The following is a 22,406-nucleotide window of genomic DNA, read 5'->3' on the forward strand; positions in this document are numbered from 1 at the left end:
GACTGTCTTTTGGAATGTCCCTCTTGTCACGGATACATTTAATTTCTGAGCCAAAGACATCCTGTTGTACACTGCGTATTATGATCATTTCACCTTCAGCAATGTCTTTTGCAGAAAGAAGCTTTTGGCACATGTGCCAACCTTGACATTGAACATCTGTGGGCTTCGTGTGAAAACAGTGTGCAATATGGACTAACCCTGCGATGGTGCGTACAAGCCTTATCCATTTGGAAAAACGTTTAAAGCGTTGACAGCCCAAGACGAGTCTTTGTTCAGTTCTGGTGACAAGGGTTTAAACTTCAGGACGAATCTCTGGATCTTTGTCAGGTTCTAGAAGACTGAAGACATCAGCTGTGGTTTCTTCTGGATGATCCAGCAGGAATTCAGGACCTGTTAACCGAAGAATTCACAGAGGCACTTGCAGACACTAGCCTGGTGGCATGATCTGCAGGATTAATTTCAGATGGGACATAATGCCATTGTTCAGGTTTAGATAATTTCCTGATTCTTTCTACACGATTGCTGACATACACATAGAAACGTTTAGTCTGGTTGTATATGTAGCTCAGAACAACTTTACTGTCTGTGTAGAATTTGGTGTCGTCTATCTGAAGGTCTAGCTCATGCAGTATGAAATCTTCAATTTCTACAGCTAGCACAGTCCCACAAAGTTCAAGCCTAGGAATTGTGTGTTCAGACTTAGGTACTAACTTAGCTTTCCCAAACAAAAACCCAATGTGGGTTTTATTACAGGAGTCTCCCACCTTGAGGTATGCAAAAGCCGCTATGGCTTCAGTAGATGCGTCTAAGAAGATATAAAGCTCTTTTCTCTGACTTGTAGCAAGGGAAGCTGAGGTGTAGCAGCATGGTATACAGACTTCATCTAAAGCATGTAGAGATTGTTTCCAGGACTCCCACTTTGAAAGCTTGTCTGATGGCAGTGGAGCGTCCCAATCTTTAATAGATTGTGAGAGCTGTCTAAATAAAGCTTTACCTTGTATGGTGATAGGAGACACAAATCCGACTGGATCGTATAGGCTGTTCACCACTGACAGAACACCACGCTTGGTAAATGGCTTGTCTGCAGAGCTGACTTGAAAGCCGAAAGTGTATTTTAATAAGTCCCACCGTAGACCCAGACTTCTCTGTATAGGTGGCATGTCCATTCCCAGATTTAAGTCATTAAACCCTGTGTCATGATCGCCCGGTTGAAAGGCTTTCATAACAGCAACACTATTTAAGGCAATCTTGTGTAGTCTGAGGTTAGCCTCAGAAAGCATACCTTGCGTTCTTTGGAGAAAGTCTATGGCTTCTTCATCTGTAGGTAAGGACGTAAGTCCTTCGTCAACATAAAAGTCTCTCTCAACGAAGTGTCCAGCATCTGCTCCATACTCCTTTTCTCCATCAAGGGCAGTCCTTCGTAAACCGTATATTGCAACAGCGGGTGAGGGACTATTTCCAAAAACATGTACCTTCATGCGGTATTCAATAATATCATTGTCCATGTTGTTGTTACAGTGCCACAGAAACCTTAGGAATTACAATAAAGCCGTGAAACATTTGATCAATATCAATAGTTATGGCAACTGGTTCTCTTCTAAACCTCATAAGTACACCTACAAGGTTGTTGGTTATATTCGGGCCAGTGAGAAGAACATAATTTAGGGATACGCCTTGATGCTTGGCACTGGAGTCAAATATCCTGATTTGTTTTGGCTTACGTGGATGATACACTCTGAAGAAAGGCAGGTACAAGCACTCATCGTGTCTTTGAAGTGGTGGCGCTGGTTCGCTGTGATCATTGTCAAAGATCCTTTTCATAAAGGCAATGAAATGGTCCTTCATTTCAGGCCTGTTCTTTAGTGTTCGTTTAAGTGAGTTGAATCTGGATAGAGCCTGTTTGCAATTGGTTGGGAGTTTAGCTCTTGTAGCACGAAGAGGTAATGGCGCAACCCAGCTGTTAGACTGGAAGAATTCTTTGTCCTTTATTTTGATGAACTCTCTGTCTTCAACTGACAAGGCTGTTTTGTTTGTAGTACAAAACACTGTGGTACCTAGGTTGTCATCACAAAGGTCAGGGGTAACATCAGGTACTTGGATGATGTCAATAGGCTTCTCCTTTACTTCATTATGGTGAGGGCATTGTTTGAAGTGGGATGCACGTCCATTTCCCTACATGTAAGTTTTGAAGGAGTGGATCTCAGATGACGTACGCATCCTGGCCAAGCATACATCGCCCACTATTACCCAGCCTAGGTCAAGTCTTTGAGCATAAGGGGCATGGTCAGGTCCATCGCACTGGTCGTGTACTTTATGTACTCTGAGAATGTCTCATCCTAGCAGGACTAAGATTTCAACACTCGTGTCCATTTCAGGAATCTCATCAACAAGGTGCCTTAAATGAGGATGGTGACATCCACAATGCCCTGATCAGTAGGTGAGGTTGTAAAGGGTGAGATGTATGTCCTTTTAACAGATATTGCTCTATTAAAGTCTCTATGTTTAGCAGCTGTGTTATCATACCTTGATGATGATGAGGAGGAAGCAGGCAAGTTGGGTTCACTGAAGCTGAAATCGTTTCTTGTCCAGGCTTGATCACTAATGAACCTGCAAAGGTATGAGAATAGAGGAAAGGATATTATATTATAGTCTCTTTTGTACCTTGGCCCTGTTGTGCACATTTCTCTTGCAGGCCATATGGCAGTTTAGACACCACTGGGTTGACACTATGAGCAGTGTCCAAGAAGCTTAGTCCAGGTAGACGTGGGTCTGTCTTTGCCAGCTCTAGCTGCATGAGGAGTTCACTTAGATCTTGGATCTTGCGATAGTCCTTGTTCCCTATTTTTGGGAAGTTTTGCAGTCTTTTGAATAGAGCGCTTTCTATGGCTTCAGGGCTACCATAGGCTTGCTCAAGTCTTGCCCATGCAGCAACAAGACCTGCATCTGGGTGGTTAACATGTACCGTTCTCAGTCTTTTAACATGAACTGCAGATTCTGGCCTCAGCCACCTTATGAGCAAATCAAGTTCCTCCTTAGCAGTAAGGTTGAGATCAGCAATAGCAGCCTTGAAGTTTGATCTCCAGGCCCTGTAGCTCTCTGGACGGTCGTTAAACTTTGAGAGGCTGGTGTTAATGAGCTCACAGCGTATCATATATCTGGCACAGTCATTTAAATCTTATCTCTCACTCTTTGGTGCCAAAGTAACTTGTGGAGCCCCTTGGGTGTAAAAGTTATCTGGTGATGTAGGATGAGGTTTACCAGGGTAAAATTAAGTTGCATGAGCATTTAACTGTGGTGTAGTTTCTAGGGCTTGTGCTGGCTGTGGCTTGAGCTGGGGCTTGTCACTGGAAGTCACGTTGTTGGCAGGAGTTGATGTGGTTTGCTGAGTAGATGTACTTGTGTTGTAAACTTGAAGAGGCTTAGGCATATGGAGCTGAGAGGTCTTTGTGTTGAGAGTCAGAACACTGCTGTTAGTAGGAGATACAGAAGAGGACTCTGTATCTTTGCAAATTTTATGCTTTAGTAAGTATTCACTGGTGCAATCAACTGGATCTTCTAGTTCTGTTGAGATAAGGCAGTCTTAATTAGTACTTTGTCCCATTGCTTGTTCAAGGACTTTTAGCCTTGCTAGGGAAGCTGCTTCCTCCCCTTCTGTGGCGAAACCAACCTCGCCACTGGGTTTTGGAGGGGCCTGGCTACTAGCCTCTTGCCCCAGGATTATGGGCCCTCTCATCAGCCAGGCCTCATTTGTTCACAAAGGACTTGGACTAACTTGAACTCTCACCCCCACGAATTAGACCAGGGTTCAAGTTAGTCCATTACGTTTGGTAATTGTATTTTGTGGATTGCGTCTCAGACAATGCTCATTGTGTTAGTTAATTGCGTCTCAGACAATGCTCATTTTGTTTGTATTTTGTTTATTGCGTTACAGACAGAGGGAAGGGGATTTTGTGTACAATTGCTGGGGAGGTTTGAATACTGTAAATGCATGTGATTGGCTGTTTTTACAAAACCCTGTGGGTGGTGGCCTTGTTGGAAGATGTGTATAAAATGCTTGTGTGTTAGAATAAAGTGGTTGCTTTTATACCTTCATGAAGTTTTGGCTCATGTTTGGGGAATGCGATAACTACACTCTTGGGGATTGCTATATCACAATACCCCCCTGAGTATAAGCTCTTGTAAGAGCTTGTTCATGGTTCCTGCTCTCTGGATGTAGGAGAGGTTCACCCACTGGAAGCTGAAGCCCAGTCTTGGGTCCAGCGTGGGTGGAGGACGGTGAGACCCCAACCAAGCTGCGGCGGTTCGTGGGGTCTGCAGTGTGTACGGTGTCAAGTGGAGTGCTTGGAGTCCTCTGGAAGCACTAGGAGCATATATCGACGGAGGTACCCGGTCGGGGTGCTAGGCGTTCCATTACACCTTCCATTTGCAGAATCTTTATTTGTGAACCTGCCTCTGCTTGCTGAGCTACCATTTGAGCTTCCATCTTGGCTTCATGAGCTACTCTTTGAGCTTCCATCTCAGCATGGCGAGCTGCCTTGTGTGCTTCTACCTCTGTTTGCTTTCTGGTAAAAGAGCTTCGCGTTTTTTTTATTCCGCATCAGCGCAGGCCTCTATTAGCTTGTTGCTTAATATTGAACTTCTGGAGTGAGAGGATCTAGAAGAAAGTGCAGTGTGCTTGGTTGAGGTCGATCTGTGAGATCTGGTCTTCTGCAGTTGAGTAATGCAGAGTTCAGCCTTGGGGTGCTTTCACACTTGCGTTAAACTTTTCCGGTATTGAGTTCCGTCCTAGGGGCTCAATACCGGAAAAAAACTGATCAGTTTTATCCTAATACATTCTGTTTACTAAAACAGGTTATAGTTATATAAGGTCCAATCAATTATTCCCAGCAGACGTGCTTGCTTCAACTTTGTATTTTTTATTTTTCTACTTGCAAAAAATTAATGATATCAAGTAACATTTTATAGGTAACAAACTTCATCATGTGCTAGTGACATCATCAGTTAGTTAATCAATTCATTATGTAAATCAAACCTGACATAAAACATCACATGATTCGAGAATTTCAAATCCATGAAGCTATATAGCTCTTCAATTCATTAGCGCAATGTTGCAGTCTGAAAGAAAACATCAAGTATCAAATATCAAAAAGAATCCATAAAATGTCTAAAATTATTTCTAAAACGCCATGACCTCATAATCCCTATTCAGACCTCTGGGTTGCCATGTATCCAACGTATGGATCCAGAAAGCTTCCCTTCTACGTAGCAACCTTTTAATATCTCATTTTTTCCATCCTCATACTGGAAAACCATTTAAGATCAGAGGTTATTACACTTGTGATACTCCAAATGTAAACTATCTAGTGAAGTGCCCTTGTGGTTTATTATACATAGAGACAATACAAGCGATTAAAGATCGCATTTGTAAACATAAGTCTACAATACTTAAGAAAAATCTTTTATTACCAACACCTTTCCATTTTGATCACTGTAGACATTCCATTTCACAGTTGAAATATCAGGTAATAGAGCAAGTTCATCCCCCACGAAGAGGAGGAGATATTAAAAGGTTGCTCCGTAGGAGGGAAGCTTTATGGATCCCTACGTTGGATACATTGCAACCCAGAGGTCTGAATAGGGATTATGAGGTCATGGCGTTTTAGAAATAATTTTAGACAGTTTATGGACTCTTTTTGATATTTGATATGTTTTCTTTCAGAAAAGAAGGAAAGCGCTGGTGACCTCAACAATGCAAAAAGACCTGGACGCCCACGGAAGACAACAGTGGTGGATGATCGCAGAATAATTAACATGGTGAAGAGAAACCCCTTCACAACAGCCAACCAAGTGAACAACACTCTCCAGGATATAGGCGTATCAATATCCAAATCTACCATAAAGAGAAGACTGCATGAAAGTAAATACAGAAGGTTCACTGCACGGTGCGAGGCAAGCCTCAAGAATAAGAAGGCTAGATTGGACTTTGCTAAAAAAAAATCTTAAAACACTTCTGGAAGAACATTCTTTGGACAGATGAAACCAAGATCAACCTATTCCAGAATGATGAAAAGAAAAAAGTATGGCGAAGGCATGGTACAGCTGATGATCCAAAGCATACCACGTCATCTGTAAAACACGGGGGAGACAGTGTGATGGCTTGGGCATGCATGGCTGCCAGTGGCACTGGGTCCCTAGTGTTTATTGATGATGTGACACAGGACAGAAGCAGCCGGATGAATTCTGGGGTTTTCAGAGACTTACTGTGTGCTCAAATCCAGCCAAATTCAGCCAAACTGCTTGGTCGGCGTTTCATAATACAGATGGACAATGACCCAAAACATAAAGCCAAAGCAACCCAGGAGTTTACTAAAGCAAAGAAGTGGAATATTCTTGAATGGCCAAGTCTGTCACCTGATCTGAACCCAATAGAGCATGCATTTCACTTGTTAAAGACTAAAGCCGAATGCACACGGCCGTGTTTCACGGCTGTGAGCGGTCCGTGGTAACCCGGCCTGGATTCCTGCTGAGAGCAGGAGCGCACGGCGTCATTGGTTGCTATGACGCCGTGCGCTTCATGCCGCCGCTGCACTACAGTAATACACTCATATGATCCACGGACCGCTCACAGCCGTGAAACACAGCCGTGTGCATTCGGCTTAAACTTCAGACAGAAAGGCCCACAAACAAACAGCAACTGAAAACCGCTGCAGTAAAGGCCTGGCCGAGCATTAAACAGGAGGAAACACAGCGTCTGAAGTCCATGAGTTCAAGACTTCAGGCAGTCATTGCCAACAAAGGGTTTTCAACCAAGTATTAGAAATTAATATTTTATTTACAATTATTTACCTTGTCCAATTACTTTTGAGCCCCTAAAATGAACAGATTGGGTTTAAAAAATGCATTAGGGTACTTTCACACCAGCGTTTTTGCTGGATCCGGCAGGGTTCAGCAAAAACACTTCCGTTACTGATAATACAACCATCTGCATCCGTTATGAACAGATCCGGTTGTATTATCTTTAACATAGCCAAGACGGATCAGTCATGAACTCCATTGAAAGTCAATAGAGGACGGATCCGTTTTCTATTGTGGCAGTGAAAACGGATCCGTCCCCATTGACTTGCATTGGGGGTCATAACGGATCTGTCTTGCTCCCCATCCCAGGACGGAAAGCAAACTACAACATGTTGCGGTTTGCTCTCTGGTCTGGGAACGCAACTAAACGGAAATCATTTTGGAGCATTCCGTTCTGTTCTGTTCAGTTTTGTCCCCATTGACTATGAATGGGGACAAATCTGAAGCGTTTTTTTCCGGTATTGAGCCCCTATAAAGGATCTCAATACCAAAAAACTAAAACGCTAGTGTGACAGTAGCCATAGTTCCTCACATTTTCATGCAATGATTTTGTTCAGTCCACTGAATTAAAGCCGGAAGTCTGAACTTCAACTGCATCTGAATTGTTTTGTTCAAAATCCATTGTGGTAATGTACAGAACAAAAATTAGAAAAATGTCTCTTTCCAAATATATATGGACCTGACTGTATATAGTAACAATACTACTATGTACAGCATTAGGCAATACTTCTATTTCATATAGGACTAGAGAGCTCTGGATTTAAGTATATAGTAACATTACTACTACATACAGCATTAGACAATCATATCTCATGTAGGACTAGAGAACTCTAGTTATACGTGTATAGTAACATTATTACTATATACAGCATTAGACAATTCTTCCATCTCATATAGGAATAGTGAGCTCTGGTTATATGTATATAGTAACATTACTACTATATACAGCATTAGAAAATCCTTCTATATCATATAGTAGTAGAGAAGTCTGGTTATGTGTATAGTAACATTACTACTATATGCAGCATTAGACAATCCTATATCATATAGGACTAGAGAGCTCTGGATATATGTGTATAATAACATTACTACTACAGACAGCATTAGACAATCCATGTATCTCTTATAGGACTAGAGAGCTCTGGCTATATGTATAGAGTAACATTACTACTATATACAGCATTAGACAATCCTTCTATATCATATAGGACTAGAGAACTCTGGTTATATGTATATAGTAACGTCACAACTATATACAGCATTAGACAATCCTTCTATATCATATAGTAGTAGAGAAGTCTGGTTATGTGTATAGTAACATTACTACTATATGCAGCATTAGACAATCCTATATCATATAGGACTAGAGAGCTCTGGTTATATGTATATAGTAACGTCACAACTATATACAGCATTAGACAATCCTTCTATATCATATAGTAGTAGAGAGCTCTGTTTATACGTGCATAGTAATATTACTACTATATACAGCATTAGACAATCCCATCTCATGTAGGACTAGAGAGCTCTGGATATAAGTGTATAATAACATTACTACTACACAGTTGCAAGAAAAAGTATGTGAACCCTTTGGAATTATATGGATTTCTGCACAAATTGGTCATAAAATGTGATCTGATCTTCATCTAAGTCACAACAATAGACAATCACAGTCTGCTTAAACTAATAACACACAAAGAATTAAATGTTACCATGTTTTTATTGAACACACCATGTAAACATTCACAGTGCAGGTGGAAAAAGTATGTGAACCCCTAGACTAATGACATCTCCAAGAGCTAATTGGAGTAAGGTGTCAGCCAACTGGAGTCCAATCAATGATATGAGATTGGAGGTGTTGGTTACAGCTGCCCTGCCCTATAAAAAACACACACCAGTTCTGGGTTTGCTTTTCACAAAAAGCATTGCCTGATGTGAATGATGCCTCGCACAAAAGAGCTCTCAGAAGACCTACGATTAAGAATTGTTGACTTGCATAAAGCTGGAAAGGGTTAAAAAAGTATCTCCAAAAGCCTTGCTGTTCATCAGTCCACGGTAAGACAAATTGTCTATAAATGGAGAAAGTTCAGCACTGCTGCTACTCTCCCTAGGAGTGGCCGTCCTGTAAAGATGACTGCAAGAGCACAGCGCAGATTGCTCGATGAGGTGAAGAAAAATCCTAGAGTGTCAGCTAAAGACTTACAAAAGTCTCTGGCATATGCTAACATCCCTGTTAGCGAATCTACAATACGTAAAGCACTAAGCTAAGCAATAATAGATTTCATGGGAGGATACCACAGAGGAAGCCACTGCTGTCCAAAAAAAAACATTGCTGCATGTTTACAGTTTGCACAAGAGCACCTGGATGTTCCACAGCAGTACTGGCAAAATATTCTGTGGACACATGAAACCAAAGTTGAGTTGTTTGGAAGAAACACACAACACTATGTGTGGAGAAAAAGAGGCACGGCACACCAACATCAAAACCTCATCCCAACTGTGAAGTATGGTGGTGGGGGCATCATGGTTTGGGGCTGCTTTTCTGCGTCAGGGCCTGGACGGATTGCTATCATCGAAGGAAAAATGCAGGAGAACTTAAGGCCATCTGTCCACCAGCTGAAGCTCAACAGAAGATGGGTGTTACAACAGGACAACGACCCGAAGCATAGAAGTAAATCAACAACAGAATGGCTTAAACAGAAGAAAATACACCTTCTGGAGTGTCCCAGTCAGAGTCCTGACCTCAACCCGATTGAGATGCTGTGGCATGACCTCAAGAAAGCGATTCATACCAGACATCCCAAGAATATTGCTGAACTGAAACAGTTCTGTAAAGAGGAATGGTCAAGAATTACTCCTGACCGTTGTGCACGTCTTATCTGCAACTACAGGAAACGTTTGGTTGAAGTTATTGCTGCCAAAGGAGGTTCAACCAGTTATTTAATCCAAGGGTTCACATACTTTTTCCACCTGCACTGTGAATGTATACATGGTGTGTTCAATAAAAACATGGTAACATTTAATTATTTGTGTGTTATTAGTTTAAGCAGACTGTGATTGTCTATTGTTGTGACTTAGATGAAGATCAGATCACATTTTATGACCAATTTGTGCAGAAATCCATATCTGTCACAAGCAGACAGCTGAGAGGCTCTGACAGGAGCCGTTCAGATCCTCCCCCTTGAGTTTCTTTGTTTTGGTTTCTGTTCCTCACCTCGTTAGGCTATCTCAGCTGTCATGCAGTCAGACTCATTACCTCCCTTTATATTCTCCCCCATAAGGTAGTTGGGTGTGGCTGATACTACTTCCTGGAATGAGTGTGCATGCTGACTTCAGCTCCCAGCTCCCAGTTCTCAGTTCACAGTCGTCTTCAGATAAGTGCTGTTTTGTATTTATGATTTTCTGTTGTCTGGATCCAGGTGACCCTGACTCCCTCCGTGTCTGTGTAGGGAGCCGGTGGTCGTGTCCCCTCACTATTGTAGGGCCTTCAGGTTAAGATAGCCGAGGTACGTGGATATGCGCCCATTCACCTTTAGAGTGGTCGCATAGGCTGAGCATTAAGGGAGAGCGGCAGGTCGATTGCAGGGGTCTCCCTTTATGTTCCTTAGTTGTGGATCCAGTGAGTCATCATTTGTTATTTGTATCATCTTGTTTCCTGTACACCATCCGTGACATTATCAGCCACCAAAACCGTCTCAAGCATGGATCCGGTTTCACTTTTGGCTGAACGCTTCCAGGGTCTTTCATTGGAGGTAGCTGATCTCCGTAAGACTTTTTCTCAGTTTCAAGTGACCGGTTCAGCTTGCGTTCATGGAGTTTGTGCTGAGCCTAAGATTTCGCTCCCGGATACGTTTTCCGGGGGTAGTGAGAATTTTGTACGTTTTAGAGAGGCTTGCAAACTCCATTTTCGCCTTCTTCCCCATTCTTCCGGTGATGAAGAACGGAGGGTGGGGATCATTATATCGCTGCTCAGGGGTAATGCTCAGTCCTGGGCCTTTTCCCTGCCGGAGGGGGCACAACCCCTCCGTTCAGTGGATGAATTCTTTTTAGCCCTGGGTCAGATATATGATGATCCGGATCGTATTGCTCTGGCTGAGTCTAGACTACGTCTGTTATGCCAGGGTAAACAATCCGCAGAGATATACTGCTCAGAATTTCGGAGATGGGCAGCAGATACGGGTTGGAATGATGCTGCACTCCGAAGTCAATTTTGCTATGGTCTTTCTGAGGGATTGAAAGATGCATTTGCCTTTCATGAAAGACCTACCTCCTTGAATTCTGCTATGTCTCAGGCTGTTCGTATTGACAGGCGTCTTAGAGAAAGAGGAGAGATTTCTCCTTCTTGTCATGCTCAGTCCCGGGACAGTGCACCGGTGTCATTCTGTGCACAGGGGTCTCAGTCGCTGTCAGCCCCTTCTGAGCAGGAGCCCATGCAGCTGGGGTTGATTGCCTCTGACAATAGAGGATTCAGCCCGCAGGGGAGGGTTTGCTTTTGTTGTGGAGGTATAAATCATCTGGCAAATGTTTGTCCCTCTAGGAGATTCAGGCAGTTTTCTGGGAGTAATAAAGAGACAAAAAGGAGGAAATCTTTTAAGAATATTCCGTCTGTTACTATTGGCAGGGTTGAGGCGGAAATTGAAGAATTGTCTTTTGCTTGTAGTTCCCGTTTTGTCCTGCCTGCTAGGGTGGCGCTAGAGAGCAAGAGCATTTTTTGTGAGATTTTTGTGGATAGTGGAGCAGCTGTCAACCTCATTGATAACCAATTTGCAATAACTCATGGTTTCCAGGTTTGCACTTTGCGAAAAAATATTCCTGTTTTTTCTATTGATTCAGCTCCACTTTCTCAGAAATCATTAAAGGGCATAGTTCACAATATCCGTTTAATTGTGAATGATACTCATGTTGAGGATGTGTCATGTTTCGTCCTTAGCGGTTTGCCTACTCCTCTAGTGTTGGGGCTACCCTGGCTCTCTAAACATAACCCCACCATTGATTGGCCAGCGAGGCAAATAAATGGTTGGAGTGACTTTTGCAGAGAGAATTGCCTCATAACATCTATTTCTGAGGTTTCTACTAAAACTGTACCACCTTTCCTCTCTGAATTTTTGGATGTTTTCTCTGAGAGTGGAGTTCAGGATTTGCCTCCGCACAGGGAGTATGATTGCCCTATTGATCTCATCCCAGGTGCCAAGCTGCCTAAATCTCGTTTATACAATCTTTCCCAATCTGAGAGGGTCGCGATGCGTGCTTATATCTCTGAGAGTCTGAGAAAAGGACACATACGACCCTCAAAGTCACCTGTTGCCGCTGGTTTTTTCTTTGTTAAGAAAAAAGATGGTTCTTTAAGACCTTGTCTGGATTTCAGGGAGCTGAACAGTATCACTATTCGTGATCCGTATCCGCTTCCTTTAATCCCAGATTTGTTTAACCAGGTTGTTGGGGCTAAAGTCTTTTCCAAATTAGACCTAAGAGGGGCATACAACCTGGTTAGGGTCAGAGAAGGAGACGAATGGAAGACGGCTTTCAATACCCCTGAGGGCCATTTTGAGAATTTAGTTATGCCTTTTGGTTTGATGAATGCCCCAGCCGTTTTTCAGCATTTCGTCAACAGCATTTTTTATCATTTAATGGGAAAATTTGTTTTAGTGTATTTGGATGACATTTTGATTTTTTCTCCTGATTTCAAAACTCATAAGGAACACTTATGTCAGGTCTTACTCATCCTGCGGGAGAATAAATTATACGCGAAACTGGAAAAATGTGTGTTTGCGGTTCCAGAGATCCAATTTCTGGGGTTTCTTGTCTCCGCTTCTGGTTTTCGCATGGACCCCGAGAAGGTCCGCGCTGTGCTTGAGTGGGAGCTTCCTGAGAATCAGAAGGCGCTGATGCGTTTTTTGGGCTTTGCTAATTATTACAGGAAATTTATTTTGAATTATTCCTCTGTTGTTAAACCACTCACGGATATGACCAGAAAGGGGGTAGATTTTTCTTCCTGGTCGGTAGAGGCGCGTAAGGCCTTTTCTGATATCAAGGAGAGTTTTGCTTCCGCTCCCATCCTAGTACAACCTGATGTTTCCTTACCCTTCATAGTTGAGGTTGATGCTTCTGAGGTGGGGGTGGGGGCGGTCTTGTCTCAGGGTTCCTCTCCTGCCAAATGGCAACCGTGTGCCTTTTTCTCAAAGAAGCTCTCCTCCGCAGAGAGAAATTATGATGTGGGAGATAGGGAATTGTTGGCCATCAAGTTGGCTTTTGAGGAATGGCGCCATTGGCTAGAGGGAGCCAGACACCCTATTACCGTGTTTACTGACCATAAAATCCTGGCCTACTTGGAGTCAGCCAAGCGTCTGAACCCGAGACAGGCCAGATGGTCTTTGTTCTTTTCAAGGTTTAATTTTGTTGTTACGTTCCGCCCTGGGGTTAAGAATGTGAAGGCAGATGCCCTGTCACGTTGTTTCCCGGGAGGTGGGAATTTTGAAGACCCGGGTCCCATTTTAGCTGAAGGTGTGGTGGTCTCTGCTCTTTTTCCTGAATTGGAGGCAGAGGTGCAGGCAGCCCAGTCAGAAGCTCCTGATCTTTGTCCTCCTGGGAGGTTGTTTGTGCCTCTCGCTTTGAGACACAAGATTTTTAAAGAACACCATGATACGGTCCTTGCTGGGCACCCGGGGACAAGAGCCACACTGGATCTCATTGCTCGGAGATTCTGGTGGCCTGCGCTTCGTAAGTCAGTTGAGGGTTTTGTGGCAGCTTGCGAGACTTGCGCTCGTGCCAAGGTCCCTCACTCACGGCCATCAGGTCCTCTCCTTCCTTTGCCCATTCCTTCCCGTCCTTGGACACATCTGTCCATGGACTTCATAACGGACTTGCCTCGTTCCTCGGGGAAGTCTGTGATTCTGGTGGTGGTGGACCGTTTTAGCAAAATGGTGCACTTTATCCCTTTTCCCGGTTTGCCCAATGCTAAGACGCTGGCGCAGGCATTTGTTGACCACATTGTCAAATTGCATGGGATTCCTTCTGACATAGTCTCTGATAGGGGCACGCAGTTTGTTTCCAGATTCTGGAAGGCTTTCTGTTCTCGCTTGGGGGTTCGCTTGTCATTCTCTTCTGCTTTCCATCCGCAGTCGAATGGCCAGACAGAGCGTGTCAATCAGAATCTGGAGACATATCTGCGCTGTTTTGTGGCGGAGAATCAGGAGGATTGGTGTTCGTTTTTGTCCCTTGCTGAGTTTGCTTTAAATAACCGTCGTCAGGAGTCCTCTGATAAGTCACCATTTTTTGGTGCATATGGGTTTCATCCGCAGTTTGGGACTTTCTCTGGAGAGGGCTCTTCTGGTTTGCCTGATGAGGACAGATTCTCCTCGTCTTTGTCATCTATTTGGCAAAATATTCAGGATAATCTAAAGAATATGAGTGAGAGATATAAGCGTGTGGCGGATAAGAGACGTATGCCTGGTCCGGACCTGAATGTTGGTGATTTGGTGTGGCTGTCTACCAAGAATATCAAATTGAAGGTTCCCTCCTGGAAGTTGGGTCCTAGGTTTATTGGGCCTTACAAGATCCTGTCTGTCATCAATCCTGTTGCCTACCGTCTTGATCTTCCTCAGACTTGGAAGATCCATAATGTTTTCCATAAGTCCTTATTGAAACCTTATGTTCAACCTATTGTACCTTCTCCTTTGCCTCCTCCTCCGATTATGGTTGATGGGAATCTTGAATTTCAGGTCTCTAGGATTGTGGATTCTCGTCTTGTCCGCGGTTCCCTCCAGTACCTCGTTCATTGGGAGGGTTATGGTCCTGAGGAGAGGATGTGGCTCCCAGTGACGGACATTAAGGCCTCTCGCCTCATCAGGGCTTTCCATAGGTCCCATCCTGAGAAGGTGGGCCCTGAGTGTCCGGAGTCCACTCCTAGAGGGAGGGGTACTGTCACAAGCAGACAGCTGAGAGGCTCTGACAGGAGCCGTTCAGATCCTCCCCCTTGAGTTTCTTTGTTTTGGTTTCTGTTCCTCACCTCGTTAGGCTATCTCAGCTGTCATGCAGTCAGACTCATTACCTCCCTTTATATTCTCCCCCATAAGGTAGTTGGGTGTGGCTGATACTACTTCCTGGAATGAGTGTGCATGCTGACTTCAGCTCCCAGCTCCCAGTTCTCAGTTCACAGTCGTCTTCAGATAAGTGCTGTTTTGTATTTATGATTTTCTGTTGTCTGGATCCAGGTGACCCTGACTCCCTCCGTGTCTGTGTAGGGAGCCGGTGGTCGTGTCCCCTCACTATTGTAGGGCCTTCAGGTTAAGATAGCCGAGGTACGTGGATATGCGCCCATTCACCTTTAGAGTGGTCGCATAGGCTGAGCATTAAGGGAGAGCGGCAGGTCGATTGCAGGGGTCTCCCTTTATGTTCCTTAGTTGTGGATCCAGTGAGTCATCATTTGTTATTTGTATCATCTTGTTTCCTGTACACCATCCGTGACAATATCATTCCAAAGGGTTCACATACTTTTTCTTGCAACTGTACATAGCATTAGACAATCCTTAAATCTCATATAGGACTAGAGAGCTCTGGTTATATACTTCTATTTCATAAAGAACTAGAGAGCTCTGGATTTATGTATATAGTATCATTATTACTCTATACAGTATTAGACAATCCTTCTATCTCATATAGAACTAGGGAGATCAGGTTATATGTGTTTAGTAACATTACTTCAATATACAGCATTATACAATCCTGCTATCTCACATAGGACAAGAGAGCTCTGGTTATAGGTATATATTAATATTAATATTATATACAGCATTAGACAATCCTTCTATCTCATATAGGAGTAGAGAAGTCTGGCTATGTGTATAGTAACATTCCTACTATACATAGTATTAAACAATCCGTCCATCTCATATAGGAATAGAGAGCTCTGCTTATACGTGTATAGTAACATTACTACTATATACAGTATTAGGCCTCATGCACACGACCCTGCTGTTTTTTGCGGTCCGCAAACCGCGTATCCGCAAGAAACGGAAATCGCCTGTGTTGCCTTCCGCAATTTGCGGAACGGGCGCCGGCAAAGCGCGGATAAGAATAGGACATGTTATATTTTTTTAGCGGGGCCGCAGAACGGAGCCACGGATGCGGACAGCACATGGAGTGCTGTCCGCATCTTTTGCGGCCCCATTGAAGTGAATAGGTCCGCATTCGAACCGCCGAAACGGTCAAACAACGATCGTGTGCATGAGGCCTTAGAAAATCCTTCTATCTCAAATAGGGCTAGAGAAGTCTAGTTATGTGTATATAGTAACATAACTGGATAGAAGGATTATCTAATGCTGTATATAGTAGTAATGTTACTATAAACATATAACCAGAACTCTCTAGTCCTGTATGAGCTAGATGGACTGTCTAATGCTGTATACAGCAGTGGTCCCCAACCTTTTTTGCACCAAGGACCAGTTTCATGCAAGACAATTTTCCTAGGGACCGGGTGGGGGGGGTATCTGGGGCGGAGCATAGGGGGTAGGCGGGGATTAGGGGGTGCTAGTCGGTGCTGACTGATTCACGCGCATAACAAAACACAAGGTGCATATTAAAATATATAACACTATATAACGACTATATAAACTGACTAGGGTCTCTGCTGCACCTGGTCTCTGCTGAACTGTACCGTATTTTTCGCCCTATAAGAAGCACCTAGGTTTTAGAGTAGAACAATAAGAAAAAATATTTTTCATTACACCTCAGGTCAGACCAGCAATCAGACCCCCAATGTTATTCAGACCTCAGATCAACCCCCCAACCTTTAGCCATCTATCAACCCCTTATATCAGCCATCAGCCCCCTATGTCAGCCATCAGCCCCCTATGTCAGCCATAAGCCCCCTATGTCAGCCATAAGCCCCCTATGTCAGCCATCAGCCCTTAATGTCAGCCATCAGCTCTTAATGTCAGCCATCAGCTCTTAATGTCAGCCATCAGCCCCTTATGTCAGCCATCAGCCATATGTGAGCCATCAGCCTTTATGTCAGCCCCCAGGGAAAATAAAAAATAAAAATAAAAATAAAAACACTTACCTCTCCTGCTCCTGGTCACCATCGCGATCCTCTTCATCCTGCTGTCGGCTGTGTATCGCGGCACTCAGTGTGAGGTCACAGAGCGACCTCACGCTGTGCGCAGCCGCGTTAAAGACTGCCCTGATTGCCGCGGCCCAGCGGTTGGGGACCGCTGTTATACAGGACTAGAGAGTTCTGGTTATATGTTTATAGTAACATTACTACTATATACAGCATTAGACAATCCTATCTCATATAGGACTGGAGAGGTCTGGTTATATGTATATAGTAACATTATTGCTATATATTGCATTAGGCAATCTGTCTATCTCATATAGGTCTAGAAAACTCTGGTTATATGTATATAGTAACATTACTATACATACAGCATTAGACAATCCTTCTATCTCATATAGAACTAAAGAGTTCTGGTCATATATGTACAGTCGTGGCCAAAAGTTTTGAGAATTACATAAATATTGGAAATTGGAAAAGTTGCTGCTTAAGTTTTATAATAGCAATTTGCATCTGCTCCAGAATGTTATGAAGAGTGATCAGATGAATTGCATAGTCCTTCTTTGCCATGAAAATTAACTTAATCCCAAAAAAAACCTTTCCACTGCATTTCATTGCTGTCATTAAAGGACCTGCTGAGATCATTTCAGTAATCGTCTTGTTAACTCAGGTGAGAATGTTGACGAGCACAAGGCTGGAGATTATTATGTCAGGCTGATTGGGTTAAAATGGCAGACTTGACATGTTAAAAGGAGGGTGATGCTTGAAATCATTGTTCTTCCATTGTTAACCATGGTGACCTGCAAAGAAACGCGTGCAGCCATCATTGCGTGGCTACTGGCTACTAAGATTGCACCTCAATCAACAATTTATAGGATCATCAAGAACTTCAAGGAAAGAGGTTCAATTCTTGTTAAGAAGGCTTCAGGGCGTCCAAGAAAGTCCATCTAGCGCCAGGATCGTCTCCTGAAGAGGATTTAGCTGCGGGATCGGAGTGCCACCAGTGCAGAGCTTGCTCAGGAATGGCAGCAGGCAGGTGTGAGCGCATCTGCACACACAGTGAGGCGAAGACTTTTGGAAGATGGCCTGGTGTCAAGAAGGGCAGCAAAGAAGCCACTTCTCTCCAAAAAAAACATCAGGGACAGATTGATCTTCTGCAGAAAGTATGGTGAATGGACTGCTGAGGACTGGGGCAAAGTCATATTCTCCGATGAAGCCTCTTTCCGATTGTTTGGGGCATCTGGAAAAAGGCTTGTCCGGAGAAAAGGTGAGCGCTACTATCAGTCCTGTGTCATGCCAACAGTAAAGCATCCTGAGACCAATCATGTGTGGGGTTGCTTCTCATCCAAGGGAGTGGGCTCACTCACAATTTTTCCCCAAAACACAGCCATGAATAAAGAATGGTACCAAAACACCCTCCAACAGCAACTTCTTCCAACAATCCAACAACAGTTTGGTGAAGAACAATGCATTTTTCAGCACGATGGAGCAAGGCAGAAGTGATGACTAAGTGGCTCGGGGACCAAAACGTTGACATTTTGGGTCCATGGCCTGGAAACTCCCCAGATCTTAATCCTATTGAGAACTTGTGGTCAATCCTCAAGAGGCGGATGGACAAACAAAAACCCAATAATTCTGACAAACTCCAAGAAGTGATTATGAAAGAATGGGTTGCTATTAGTGTTGAGCGAACTTCTGTTTTAAGTTTGGCGTCTAAAGTTCGGCTTCCGGTTAGCGGAGAATCCCGATATGTATTCCGAATTCCGTTGTGGTCTGTGGTAGCGGAATCAATAATGGCCGATTATTGATTCCGCTACCACGGACCACAACGGAATTCGGAATCCATATCGGGATTCTCCGCTAACCGGATGCCGAACTTTAGACGCCGAACTTAAAACAGAAGTTCGCTCAACACTAGTTGCTATCAGTCAGGAATTGGCCCAGAAGTTGATTGAGAGCATGCCCAGTCGAATTGCAGAGGTCCTGAAAAAGAAGGGCCAACACTGCAAATACTGACTCTTTGCATAAATGTCATATAATTGTCGATAAAAGCCTTTGAAACGTATGAAGTGCGTGTAATTATATTTCACTACATCACAGAAACAACTGAAACAAAGATCTAAAAGCAGTTTAGCAGCAAACTAGTTGTCATTATTAGGGTTGTTGCGGGTATCGAAATTTCGATACCCAATCGATACTTTTGTCCCGGTATCGATACGATACCGGGATTTCTGTTTTTTCGATACTGGGCTGCGCTGCTGCGCAGTCTAGTATCTCTGAACATGAGCGCGCTGCTATCGGCGCGCTCATGTTCTCTCTCAGCAGCACGGGGAGAAGGAAGCTGTCCTCCCTCCCCCTGTGCTGCTGCCGCTGCCACCAATGAGAAGAGAGGGGCGGAGGAGGGGCGGCAATGAGAAGAGAGGGGCGGAGGAGGGGCGGCAATGAGAAGAGAGGGGGTGGAGGAGGGGCGGCAATGAGAAGAGAGGGGCGGAGGAGGGGCGGGCGCACTGCGCCACCAATGATAGGATTACTATCGGAGCGATGGGAGGAGACATCAGCTTCACTAGTGGGCGTTCCTTTTCCCTGCGCTGCGATTGGACAGCGCTACAGCCAGGGAGAAGGAACGCCCACTAGTGAAGCTGATGTCTCCTCCCATCGCTCCGATAGTAATCAGCAGCATGTGGAGCAGGAGAGGAGACAGTAATGGGGCACTGCTAGGGTTGCCACCCGTCCGGGATTGACCCGGACAGTCCGGGTTTGCAATCCTGTGCCCGGGTACAAGCCTTTCTTAGACCCGGACACAGGATTATTCTATTCTATTCATTGAAACTGCAGACAGTCAGTGTGGAGTCCGTCCGATCGCATATTTAAGCTGCTGCTGTCTGAGTGCACTGCACTGTCACTGATGATCAGCTGAGCGGAGCGCTCCCTCCCCCAGTCCCCCTCCTCCTCCAGTCTACAATCACTACAGTGATGCGGCTGCCAGGCAGGCAGCGCAGCCGCAGCAGCTCACTCACTGTTTAGTAGTCTCCAGTCTCCTCGCTCCTCCTCTGCCTCTCAGTCCCTCCCTCCTTCTCTCTGATAAGGAACTAAGTCAAGTCCACAGGAAGTGACATCAGAGAGAGAGGCAGGGAGGGAGATTTGAAATCATTCTTCCAGCAGCTCCAGGCTCCAGCAGCCTGCCCAACTAGTGCCCAGCCCAGACTGTGCCCGCTGTGCCCTGCTAGTTTTTCAACATGACCAAGACTGAGTCTGACTGTGACACTAGGTAATCACTTACTTTACTTCTAAAAAGGTATAAATATAAAACATTTGAAGCATGTTTGTAACAGTGTTTAAACAGCCTCAGGTTTCTGAATCTGTCAATCAGAAAAAACATTTATGTTATGTAGCTGATTGACATGAGCGATGGGCTGATGTCAGCAGTGCATAACAGTGTGTTTTATAACTCCCTGCCTGCTGCCGTTCTCTTAAAGGGCTTCTGTCACCCCACTAAAGTGTTGTTTTTTTTGGGGGCCAGTTAAATTAGTTATATTGCGATATATGAAAATATAATGGTGTTACTTACTTTGATCCAGCAGTTTATTCAAAAAATGAAGTTTTATCATATGTAAATTCGGTCTCTACCAGCAAGTAGGGCGGCTACTTGCTGGTAGCTGCTGCAGAAAACCGCCCCCTCGTCGTGTTGATTGACAGGGCCAGCCGGGATCTCCTCCTCCGGCTGGCCCTGTCGGCATTTCAAAAATCGCGCGCCTGTGTTGATTCGGCGCAGGCGCTCTGAGATGAGGAGGCTCGTCTCCTCAGAACTCCCTCAGTGCGCTTGCGCCGATGACATCACCAAAATAGAAGACGTCATCGGCGCAGGCGCACTGAGGGAGTTCTGAGGAGACGAGCCTCCTCATCTCAGAGCGCCTGCGCCGAATCCACACAGGCGCGCGATTTTTGAAATGCCGGCTGGCCCTGTCAATCAACACGACGAGGGGGCAGATTTCTGCAGCAGCTACCAGCAAGTAGCCGCCCTACTTGCTGGTAGAGACCGAATTTACATATTATAAAACTTCATTTTTTTAATAAACTGCTGGATCAAAGTAAGTAACACCATTATATTTTCATATATCGCAATATAACTAATTTAACTAGCCCCAAAAAAAAAAATCACTTTAGTGGGGTGACAGAAGCCCTTTAAAATAAAGACATGATATGCTAATGAGCCTCTAGGTGCTATGAGGGCGTTGCTGCAGCACCTAGAGGCTCCGTCCATTCACCTTTGGCAGTGGCACGCCCATGTTTAGTTGATTGACGTCCGAGTTCTCCTCTTCGTCCCGTAAATCCTGCGTCTGCGTCGAATACTAAACAGTACGGCGCAGGCGTGGGATCAGGGGCGTAACGATTGCGGTGCGACAGCAATCAGGGGTGGAGGTGGGACATGGGCGTGGTTGGAGGCGGGGCATGGGCGTGGCTGGAGGTGGGACATGGGTGGGGCCTGGAAAGGGCCCTCCCTCCCTTCTGTTCGGGTTTGGCTTGAAGAAAAGGTGGCAACCCTAGGCACTGCGGGCGAACGGAGCGGCGCCCAGGACTAAATGGTGAGTGCTGAGACATCGCTGGGCGCCGCTCTGTGTGGCCTAATAGTGAAAGTCTGGACTCATATACAGTAGTCAGTCTTTAACACATACAGGAGGCGGGTGCCGGCAGCAGAATCGCATTGCCGGCACCCTGCCCCTGACAGGGAGCTGCGATCAGCGGTGGTCCAAAATCATTGGTGGTGCAGTGTGCCCCCCCCCCCTCAATCCCCCCATCCCATTAAAATCATTGGTGGCACAGTGCGCCGGCCCCTCTCAACCCTCTAGTATTAAAATCATTGGTGGCAGTGGCCACAGGGACCTCTCCACTCCCCCTCATTGGTGGTGCAGTGGCAGCTTCTGATCGGAGCCCCAGCTGTGTAAGCCTGGGGCTCCGATCGGTTACCATGGCAGCCAGGACGCTACAGAAGCCCTGGTTGCCATGGTAACATCCCTGATGCTGTGTGCACAAAGCACAGAGCAGCAGGGACAGTGTGGAGTCCTATTCACCCTGATAGAGATCTATCAGGGTGAATAGGAAAAGGGATGAAAGATCCCAGGTTCTCGCCCCTAAGGGGGGAAATAGTTATTAAATAAAAAGTGAAAAAAAACAAACACTAAAATATGAAGTATAAATCACCCCCCTTTTCCCAATTTCACATATAAAATATATAAATAAACATATTACATCGCCACGTCAGAAAAGTCCAAACTATTAAAATATAAAAAAAAAATCTAGGTGGTGAATGCCGGAACAGAAAAAATAAAATAAAAACTGCGCGATTCGCCATTTTTAAAAATGAGGAATGCACGTGGCTTTTTTTGTTTATTTTTTTCGCGTGGTATCGAATGGTATCGAGTATCGCAATACTTTTTCATGGTATCGAAACCGAATCAAAAATTTGGTATCGCAACAACTCTAGTCATTATAGCCCATGGCT

At 44.7% G+C, this 22,406-nt stretch overlaps 1 protein-coding gene across 3 annotated transcripts in view; it reads right to left on the reverse strand.

The window, feature by feature from the left end:
* Window positions 1-22,406, reverse strand: part of LOC120980499 (protein cornichon homolog 2) — a 155,894-nt gene that overhangs the window by 113,438 nt on the left and 20,050 nt on the right. The gene's annotated exons all lie outside the window — the stretch shown is intronic.

This window comes from Bufo bufo, chromosome 10 (assembly GCF_905171765.1).
Source record: "Bufo bufo chromosome 10, aBufBuf1.1, whole genome shotgun sequence".
NCBI lineage: Eukaryota > Metazoa > Chordata > Amphibia > Anura > Bufonidae > Bufo > Bufo bufo.